The following is an 11236-nucleotide window of genomic DNA, read 5'->3' as shown; positions in this document are numbered from 1 at the left end:
GTTAGTGCGTTAGTGCGTTAGTGCGTTAGTGCGTTAGTGCGTTAGTGCGTTAGTGCGTTAGTGCGTTAGTGCGTTAGTGCGTTAGTGCGTTAGTGCGTTAGTGCGTTAGTGCGTTAGTGCGTTAGTGCGTTAGTGCGTTAGTGCGTTAGTGCGTTAGTGCGTTAGTGCGTTAGTGCGTTAGTGCGTTAGTGCGTTAGTGCGTTAGTGCGTTAGTGCGTTAGTGCGTTAGTGCGTTAGTGCGTTAGTGCGTTAGTGCGTTAGTGCGTTAGTGCGTTAGTGCGTTAGTGCGTTAGTGCGTTAGTGCGTTAGTGCGTTAGTGCGTTAGTGCGTTAGTGCGTTAGTGCGTTAGTGCGTTAGTGCGTTAGTGCGTTAGTGCGTTAGTGCGTTAGTGCGTTAGTGCGTTAGTGCGTTAGTGCGTTAGTGCGTTAGTGCGTTAGTGCGTTAGTGCGTTAGTGCGTTAGTGCGTTAGTGCGTTAGTGCGTTAGTGCGTTAGTGCGTTAGTGCGTTAGTGCGTTAGTGCGTTAGTGCGTTAGTGCGTTAGTGCGTTAGTGCGTTAGTGCGTTAGTGCGTTAGTGCGTTAGTGCGTTAGTGCGTTAGTGCGTTAGTGCGTTAGTGCGTTAGTGCGTTAGTGCGTTAGTGCGTTAGTGCGTTAGTGCGTTAGTGCGTTAGTGCGTTAGTGCGTTAGTGCGTTAGTGCGTTAGTGCGTTAGTGCGTTAGTGCGTTAGTGCGTTAGTGCGTTAGTGCGTTAGTGCGTTAGTGCGTTAGTGCGTTAGTGCGTTAGTGCGTTAGTGCGTTAGTGCGTTAGTGCGTTAGTGCGTTAGTGCGTTAGTGCGTTAGTGCGTTAGTGCGTTAGTGCGTTAGTGCGTTAGTGCGTTAGTGCGTTAGTGCGTTAGTGCGTTAGTGCGTTAGTGCGTTAGTGCGTTAGTGCGTTAGTGCGTTAGTGCGTTAGTGCGTTAGTGCGTTAGTGCGTTAGTGCGTTAGTGCGTTAGTGCGTTAGTGCGTTAGTGCGTTAGTGCGTTAGTGCGTTAGTGCGTTAGTGCGTTAGTGCGTTAGTGCGTTAGTGCGTTAGTGCGTTAGTGCGTTAGTGCGTTAGTGCGTTAGTGCGTTAGTGCGTTAGTGCGTTAGTGCGTTAGTGCGTTAGTGCGTTAGTGCGTTAGTGCGTTAGTGCGTTAGTGCGTTAGTGCGTTAGTGCGTTAGTGCGTTAGTGCGTTAGTGCGTTAGTGCGTTAGTGCGTTAGTGCGTTAGTGCGTTAGTGCGTTAGTGCGTTAGTGCGTTAGTGCGTTAGTGCGTTAGTGCGTTAGTGCGTTAGTGCGTTAGTGCGTTAGTGCGTTCTTTACCTCCTCACATCCAGTACCTCCTAGCTCCCAGAAATCACCATGAAACGCACTTGCTTTTTCAGTTCAGTTCCTCTTGTCTACATGGAAGGTGTGGAGTAGACAAGAGGAACTGAACTGAAAAAGCAAGTGCATTTCATGGTGATTTCTGGGAGCTAGGAGGTACTGGATGTGAGGAGGTATAACACACTAACACAAACAGATAGGAAGTCACTTCAGGAGAGAGTGCATTAGTCATGCAGCAGTTTTGAATAGATTGAGGAGAAGGGGGGAAGATAGCAACCTCACTGACAGATAGAATGAGTATTGCAACATAGAGTAAAAAAACACCACCAGACATGTAAGAGGGAGGCACAGATGGGCAACACCCAAACAGCCTAGCACTTAGAGATAAAAATTGAGAGGCTAAAGATTCAGAAAAATGGGACCACAAATAATCCACCCACCAAGTGGCAGAGCTTCCACAGGGACACCTCAAGAGAGTTTTAGACAAAGCTAGAGAGTAAGATCTAGATAGATGGTTTTGTACAGGTGGTGAATAGAGAAAGAAACCAGAAAAAGAGCAGAATCCATACAAAGAATGTGAAGAGAAGGAGTAGAAAACGCACAACCTCTAAGGACCGTTAAGCGAGGAGCTAGCATAAGACCGATCCAAAGAATTGAACGTGATATAAGCAAACAGCAAATGCGAGATCGCAGTCGCCTGGTCTCGCAATTATGCGCCAATCATACAACAATCACACACTTGCGCACAACACTCAAATCAAAAAGGGACAGAGTGGAAGAAGGAAAAGGAGATGAGGACAAAACAGAAAAAGCAAAGACATAAAAGAGCCCACAAACGTCACAAGGGACACGAACCCAATTGGACAAAAGGTCAAACACAGGAGACAAAGTTAAGGAAAGAAACTGTAAAAAGTAAACTCAGTGTAAGGAGATGCAGAAGAGTTGGGACCTGCCCCTCCTCTCAAACATTTCTTCATACTGAGAGAGATCTGTCTTTCTAGCATGTGATTCTGGGAGCCATGTTATAAAGACAGACTCCATTTTAAGAACCAAGCTTGTTACCATTTTTGTCATTCATTTCTACATCTTAAGTGTTACACTCAATTTCAAAGTTGTACCAGGTTTCAATAAGACTCACCAAGCAGTCCTGCTCTTGCAGGCTCTCTGCTGGTTATCAGGCCTAGTCAGTGCTTTTCAGCTGTTTAAGCTATGTAACTTGGCCCACCACTATTCCAGTGGATAGGTCTCAAGCTGGGACACATTAACAATGGGTAAGTGGGAGACCTGTAAGAAGCAAGTAGAAATAGTCTAAGCAAGAGTGTGGATGAGGGTTCTGTTAGGGTGCTCAGAAAGGAAAGGGTAAAGTTTGCTGATATTAGAGAGAAAGAAACAGGTTTCAGCAGTCTGCTAAATATGTGCAGAGAAGGAGAGAGCGCGGAGTCAAAAATGACCCCAGGGTTACGAGCTGAGGAGATAGAAAGAGAATGAGGAGGAGGAGAGGTTGCTTTAGGGGGAAGTGAGCTTCAAGCTCAGTCTTGGTCATGTTTAGTTTCAGATAGTGCTGAGACATGCAGGCCGATACCTTGGCCTAGATTTCAGCTGAGAGTTCTGGTGTGGAGAGGTAGATCTGGGAATCAACATAAGATGGTACGAGATCAGAGTGAAGAAAATCAGCCAAGAACAAAGAACAGAGCCCTAAAATCTAAGCGAGGACAGCGTATCAAAGAGTTGGCTGTGATCAACAGTGTCAAAAGCAGCAGAGAGTGAGAAGGATGAGGATAGAAGAGAGACCTTTGGATCTGGCCAGGAACAGATCATTGGAGACTTTAGCAAGCACCATGTCAATTGAATGAAGGTGGCGAAACCAGATTGAAGTGAATTGAGAATAGCTTCTTGAGATGTAAGTCAAGGCAACGGCAGTTCAAGTATCTTGGACAGGAAAGGGAGATAGTGTCCACTGAAGGTTGAGTGGTGTGACTACGGCATGTTTGAAGGCATCAGGAACAGTCGCAGTGGACACAATAGGAGAGAGAGTGAAGTAGATGGGTGGGAATAGGATCAGAGCAACAAGTAGTTGGTTCATGAGGAAAGATGTGTAGTTTCCTCTTCAGTGATTACAGAAAAGGAAGAAAAAGGAGGCAGCAGTTGGAGGGTTGAGAGAATGGGCTAAAGGAAGGAGAGGTGGAGGTGACCTGGTTGAGAATTCAAGTTTAATCTTGTGAACCTTATGAAAAAAAAAAAAAAAAAACTCAGCCAGAGTCTTGGGGGGGGGGGGGGGGGGGGGGGGAGTGAAGGCACTTTGAGCAGAGAGAGTTCAGTGTGGCAAAGACGAGGGTTTGAGCCAACAGAATTTATCAACTGGGCGCAGGAACGTAGGTAGCGGATTCTAGAATTCAGCCAAGGTTGGGGTTTGGTAGGTCTTCCACAACAGGGAATGAGAGGAGCGAGAGTATCCAAAGCAGAGGACAGAATAGTATTATAGGAAGAGACAGCCTCATTGAGGGACTTGGTAACAGTGGTAGAGAAGAGATTTGAAACATTGGAGGATAGAGTAGAGGGTCAATAGCCTGAAGATTCCTAAATGTATTGGTTAAGATTGGACGGGACTGGGGAGGAGGGTGTTAAGTGTGAAAGTTCAGATGATGGTCAGAGGGAAAGGAGTTGAGGCACAAACTGGAGAGTGAGCAGATCAAGACAGTGGAGCACAGTTGACGATTGAAAGGGGATGTTAAACCAAGAAACTGCAAAGCATTAAGAGTCAGAGGGATTGTTAGCATGAATGTTAAAATCCCCAAGAATGAGGGAAGGAGATGAAGGTTCAAGAAAGAAGGAAAGCGACTTATCGGGGGGGGAGGGTCGATAAATGACTGCTACTCAGAGGCAGAGGAGCAAAATAGACGATGGCGTGGACTTCGAAACAAGACCAGTGAGACTGAGGTAGAAGCAGTTGAAATCTACAAGAAGGTGAAAGTAGTAGCCTGACACCACCTCTGCAACTTAACTGGGCGAGGAGTATGGGAGAATGCTTCAGTTGCGGCCCTATGCCACAGAGGTTGAGTCTTCAGGGTAAAGACAAGTTTTAGTTAGGGCAAGCAAGAGAGTACAAGAGGTCATGGATGTAGGACAGTTTTGTTACAGAGCAGCCATTCCACAGCGCAAGAGAAAGGCAGGGAAGGAGAGTAACAGAAATTAGATTGGACCTGCACAATTAGGATGAGAGCTGATGTGGAGGACCAGGATTGGGATTAATGTCCCCAGTGGAGAGCAGGAGTGGTATAACGACACCGACAAAGGTGAGATGTACTCACTCAGAAAGGAGATGGATTAATAGAGGAAGGAAATAAGGTTAGAGCTGAGAAAAAAAAAATGGTGAGAAGAATACAGATGGACAATGTGTTCCTGCAGTGTACAGTGGTTTAGGATGGAGAAATTAGGAAGGGACAGTGCCAAGAAAAAAAAAGTGTACTGGAGCCATAAGTAGTCACTGGGAGAAAAAAATGTAAAGAGAAAAATGCCCCACCTAGAGCAGAGGCCCTGAGTCGACTTGGGAGTCACCCCCCCCCCCCCCCCCAAGAAGGCTGAAAGGATATGCAGATGAGCTGCAAGTCCTCTACCTCTACAACACCTGAAAGGCAGCCAGTGGTAGAGCTGGGCACCTCAGCTGAGGAAAAGGCTTACCAGGGGTTAGGCCGAAGCCAGCATTCCTCCCCCTGAGGGTCACCTGATCCTCTAACAATAGTGTGTGTGTGCGGGGTGGGGGGTACGGTCCACATCACAGCCTGGTCAAGGTTTGCTTCATGGATGAAGATGTTAAGTCTGTGCCTGAGCAAAACACTTGGCAACAAAAGCCGTGAGCCTGGGGGAAAGGTGAGAACAGTGCGAGACAAATATCTTTAGCTGTTTCACTTGCTTCTATTTTTATAATTTGGGGGCTTTGTCAGTGAATCTAGGAGCTACAGACTCAGATCTGCTTGTTTTCCCAATCCTAATTCCAGAGTGCTAAATCAATAAACCATATATTGTTCCATAGGAGACAGGGTAGTTTTGCTCCAACACACGAGAAACTTTCTAAAATTCAGTGTTTACCTAAAGAGCCTGGCAGTCAAAGTTACACACGCTGCATAACACCTAAACCACAACTTTAAGCTCAGCTGTAGATGCAGTTTGTTCAATCAGCAGGACAGTGTTCTCATCAGCTGGGAGGCCTGTTGCAGCGAAAGCCTGAAGCGTCCAGACCATGTCTTTTCTGCACCGTGCGTCCATCCACAGAATGAGCCCCAGAGTTCCACCGCAACAAGCCCCCTTTAAGCTAAAACTTATCCAGAAATGTGCGCGGGGATGCCGTCACACACAGTTCAAGAAAACAAACTAGCCAGGTGAATCGTTTACCGAACCTCAAGAGTACCCACCCCACCCCCCTTCTGCACAAGCTGGCTTCAGGGACATAACATTGACCCAAAAGTGACTTTCCTGGTATCTCAAAGAGCAGGCTGGTATAAGATAAGGCACCTCTCAAACAAAGACAGATTTTAAAAATGTATTATCGATTAAAGCAAGACTGAAAAGCAATTTTCCATCACATTCACTTCTTTGCTTATATGATAATGGTATAATAGAACTATGAGATATTTTTTGCATTTAATGAGTAAGAATTCCATATAGTCAAAATAATGATTATGCAAACTATGATTAAGATAGGATGAAATAGCAAAATTTAATGCTTTGGTAGCTGAAGGTGAATGTCCAGAGAAAGTGTCCCACCAATTATGGGTGGTAGCTTTTTGCAAGCGTGAAGAAAATGTCCACAAGTGTATCTCCAGTGAGAGTTGTATCAAATCCAAGTTTTATTGCGCTTCTGCAAATATTGTAAAAGTTGTGTTTTGTATAGCATCTCTCAAAGGCTGTAAACGTCATGAAATGTCAGCTGCATTTAGTACTTGTGGATACCAATATAGGGTCAATTGTTGCTCCATATCCAGTACAAAGGTATAATTGTCCATGCCACCATAAATGAGTCACGTTGGTAAAACAACCTGAAAAAGGATAGGATAAATTATATAAATGGGTTACATTGAAATCATAAGCTAAACAAATGTATTGAGCATTAATCTCATACTAAATTAGCAGGGAGTATAGTCCAAGGGCAAACGTTAATAGAACGCTGTAATAAAGCACGGCAGATATAAAGGAGAATGTTGTCCGCAAATAGCCCCATTAATGGTATGTTGGCAAAATTGTCCCAATTTCCAGAAAAATGTGGTAATCAAAATCAGCAAAAACAATGGGCAAAATTATAAATTTACACAACACGTGTTGCTTGGTTACATTGAAATGCACAATTTGCCCAGAACAAAAAGAGGTCAGTACATATTACAGTATTTGGCTTTATTAAAACCCAATTTGCAGAAGGAATCCACCGGTGAAAGATTCGCCTCCACAAATATTCAGAATTAAGTCATTAAATCATCCTGAGCCTTCTTTTGTACGAGGGCAAATAAATGCTGTGATGTGCATGTAGTTCAATTCATAAAATGTTATATTGACATCTACTTGTAATTGGGCTATTTGAGTACAATTGAAAAGGTTTACAAAAAAGTTACCATAAAGTCATCTGTTGTGGTTTAAACACTTTTGGCATCCACTGAGCTGATTAATATCAGTTCTAATACGCTTAGCTTTATAAGCTAAAGTCTCACAATCAATAGCATTTACTGCTCCTGCACCAAACACTCCCAATGTGTCATTCCGAGCTCATTTTAACTCTACATTTGGGCAGTTGAGGAAAAGTAATATTGGAATGAACATTCTGATTTATAATTATGAAGGCTCCTTCTAACTATCAAATAACACACTTAAATATGGAGGAGATATCAAAATAACAATTGGCATATTTACTAACCAGAGAATGATAGAGCAGCCCAGCCCTCGTGAGCTCTGCATATAGAGAGCCGGGGGCTTCTAGAGGCAACATCTCTAATCTGAAGATTCATTCTCTGGTCAGTAAATATGCCGATTGTGTTATTTCGATCTCCTCCATAATTAAGTGTTATTTTATAGCAGTATTTATACAGGTAGAAGGTACATAGACTAGGTTGTCAGCGTGTACCCCTAGATTTGAATAAGTACAGTATCAACCCACCAAGTACAGTTCTTGATAGGTGTAGCATTTACACAAAGTGTATAGACATTTGCTAATGATACATTAGTATAAATGGCCACAATATTTGCAATTTTAGGACAGCACTGTTGTATTGTCTGACTCTGGTTTCAGCAAAACTTAGCTGTGCAAGTCATTAAAATCGACAACACCGGATCTGGGTGTTATTGGTAACCCGAGCAGAAAGTAATTGTTTATCTTGCGGTTGAACACAAGCTTGTTCATATAGCTGAACTCCTTTCCATAATTGTATGGATGGACCATACAGGTCTCTGCCATCATCTACTCTATGTATGCATCTTTGTTCCTGTGAAAACCATAGAAAAGTAAAATAAGATCTATATATATATGTATACATCATCACTGGGCAGGAGTTACATCAATCAGGCCCTTCTCATCAGCTGGGAGGCCCGTTGCAGCGAAAGCCTGAAGCATCCAGACCACAGTCTTTTCTGCACGATGCGTCCATCCACAGAATGAGCCCCAGAATTCAACTGCAACAAGCCCCCTAAGCTTTAAAAAAAAAAAAAATCCAGAAATGTGCATGGGGATGCCTTCACACTCTGTTCAAGAAAACAAACCACTGGCCAGGTGAATTGTTTACTGAACCTCAAGAGTACCTGCCCTCCCCCCTTCTGCACAAGCTGGCTTCAGGGACATACATTGTTCTTAGAGAGGTGCCTTATACCAGCCTGCTCTTTGAGATATACCAGGAAAGTCAGTTGTGTCAAAGATGGGGGATTTTAAAAATGTATCAAGACTGAAAAGCAATTTAATATTTTCCATCACCCACCCCCCCCCCCACCCCCCATGGTGGACCTGTAGTACCCAGCACAGACAAACTGGTCCTTCCAGCCCACAGTGACTCCACCCCACTCCATGACTGACCCAGCCTACCTGCCCCCAAATGCACATCTGGGGAAAGGAGGGAGAAGCTGAGCAATGACTAGAATCCGCAAAACAGAGGCAAGTGGTTGATGTATCTTTCCTCCTGAGTGGCTATCCCTGCATGTCTCTTTACTCTCTTACCCGCACAGGTCGGACTTCTAAGTCAAGACCTTATAAACGAGTGGGCTAGCAGGAAGACAGTGTACTGGGCCAGGCATTCAAGGAGGAAGGAAAAAAAGAAACAGCCCAGCTTTTCCTAACCCTTTGCCTGTGTCTCTGCTTGTACGCATTGCTGAGGTGTGACCAGCTCCCTAGTAGCGGCTACAGGGATGCGTGGGCACTGCCGAGTCACTTCTAACACATTTTATGTATATTTAAATGATTTGCACACTGTCCACCATTCTATGCAACACACATGGAGTATTCAAAACAACAAAACTTATTGAAACTATACAAAGGTGGCCTATACCTTAAACCATCCTAAATATATTATAAATGAGAACCCCCACCCCCCTTCTCTTTAACTGAAGCTCCAAAGGGTTTGCCCCAACTTTAGTTGCAGGCAAGAGCCATTTATTTGGCCCATCCCTGATAGTTACTGACTTGAGCTGCCAAAAGCTCTGGATGTCTTATTTCCCCCATGGTGGGTCTAGAACAGAATGTTAGCTGTCCGTGGTGCTGACTTGTATTTCATTCATGGCAGGTCTACAATGCACAGTCCCTGCCTGAGCTGTACAAGGTGCTAAGTGTTCCATTTCCCCCATGGTGGAGTCTATATGGTCTTTTTTTTTTTTTATATACGAGTTCATGGTGTTTATGAATATTCTCAATTCACTCTCCTGAAATATTAACACCAAAATTCAGTCCCCCCAATGAAACACACTAACCACGTATCAGGTATTGTATTTTATTTTAGTTACATTTGGACCCCGCGCTTTCCCACTCATGGCAGGCTCAATGCGGCTTACGTATTGCATACAGGTACTTATTTGTATCCATATGCCCGAGTCTTCATCTCAGTCAGCTGTAGTGTCTGGTATAAGTACTGCAACACATATAGGGGCAAAGGTCACCACGTTCTGCTCTCCACAACCATAGAGCATCTGAATCAGTATCCAGGGCGGATCCCATGATGTCTCCTGAAAAAAAAAAAAGGGAATTTTCCACAGAAGCACAAGAAATCTGTGTAAAGTGCAAGATCATATTTGATGTTTGGGTTACATCATGTGGTATTTTCATGAGAATGATGTGGTGTTCTGGGCAGGTGCCACAGGGTGATGGATAGTGCAAGAACTCAGTCTGATGGACCTTCCCTCAATCTCACTCCTTACCCAGCACAGATATGTAGGCTCTGGCTGACCCCTCAACCACATCGGAGACTTCCAGTGGAACAGACTCCAAGATTCCTGCAGGAGTGAACAAAAAAAAAAATCACACAAACCTATATAAACACAAGATGCAAAAAAAAAAAAAAAAAACAAACCCATATTCACACCCCCTTCTATGCAGAGTGAATCCTCCTACCTTTCAGACAAGAGCAAGGACCTGCAGGTCTTCACCAAGATCCCCTCAGGCTGTGGAGAAAAATAAAGTGTGATGTCAGAGAAAGGAGAAAACAAGTACAAATTCCATGGCCAACATCTGCAGGGAGTCACAGTGCAGAGACAGCTGGCAGCCTAAGGGTTTTCATCCCCAGAGGGGAGACAATGGGTTGATCTCAAGCTGACCTGGGACCCAGGAGACTGAAGTGAGGGATGGAGGGGGGCAACAGACCCGGAAAAGTGTTCTGAACTCAAACACATGACTCTTACCCAGTTTTCATGCTTTTGTATTATCATGCATACATTTATTGTAATAGTTTTAGACTAGACTAAACTTAAATTCAGCAGCCAGGATGCTTGTCAAGCGAAACATTTTGATCCAGTGATTGCTTATTAGACTTCAACTAGTGAAGTCTAAGAGGAATCGCTAGATCAAAATGTTTAGCTTGAAAAACATCAGTCCTAGAGTTTCTCTGACCAGCTTAGATATACTCAGTTAATAGAAGAAAGTTTTAGGACTAAGCCTCAGTCCCTCAAACAGTTTAGTAACAAAACCTTTAGAGCACAGGCAGACTATTTACTAAACCAAACCAGCTCTAAATCCTACAGGTTCAAGTTAAGCTCTCACCTTACCACCTGGATATACACTAATCACCCTTCCTCCTCTGTTATGCAAATGGCTCACTTCACTGGGTAGAGAAAACCACAGCCCCAGAGAGCACCCCCCAAACACTTCAACACAAATAGGAAACCCACCAGCACAGCAATGCAATTTAAAGAAAAACCTAGCCCAAAGTTGTAAAGCTACCAAATTTAGATTAGGGAATAGGATAGACCCACAGCAAAAGTGGGGTTTTTTTCCCAAGTTTTAGAGTCCTAAAACATTTCTATGAGTATATATCTTAACAGCCTCAGTCCCTCAAACAGTTTAGTAACAAAAGTTTTAGAACACAGGCAGACTATTACTAAACCAGCTCTAAGAATCCCACATGGTCAAGGTAAGCTCTCACTCACCTGGATATACACTAATCACCCTTCCTGTTATGCAAATTAAATGGCTCACTTCACTGGGTAGAGAAAAGCACAGCCCCAGAGAGCACCCACCAAACTTCAACACAAATAGGAAACCCACCAGCACAGCAATGCAATACAATTTGAAGAAAAACCTAGCCTAAAGTTGTAAAGCTAGCAATTTCAGATTAGGGAATAGGATAGACCCACAGCAAAAGAAACTCAAAAGGTTTTAGATATATACAACAGTTAATAGAAGTTTTAGGACTAAGCCTCAGTCCCTCAAACAGTTTAGTAAG

General features: G+C 43.8%; 1 long non-coding RNA gene across 1 annotated transcript; it reads right to left on the bottom strand.

Moving 5' to 3' along the window:
• Positions 1–9306: 9306 nt before the first annotated feature.
• LOC115458420 lies at positions 9307–9956 on the bottom strand. Its single transcript, XR_003940056.1, has 3 exons — positions 9910–9956; positions 9717–9791; positions 9307–9524 (listed from the first exon to the last, which is right to left on the bottom strand). It is a non-coding gene; the product is annotated as an uncharacterized LOC115458420 (long non-coding RNA).
• Between the last annotated feature and the right edge of the window lie 1280 nt (positions 9957–11236).

The sequence above is a fragment of the Microcaecilia unicolor genome, chromosome 14 (assembly GCF_901765095.1).
Source record: "Microcaecilia unicolor chromosome 14, aMicUni1.1, whole genome shotgun sequence".
Taxonomy (NCBI): Eukaryota; Metazoa; Chordata; class Amphibia; order Gymnophiona; family Siphonopidae; genus Microcaecilia; species Microcaecilia unicolor.
This window is presented reverse-complemented; position numbering and strand designations above follow the sequence as displayed.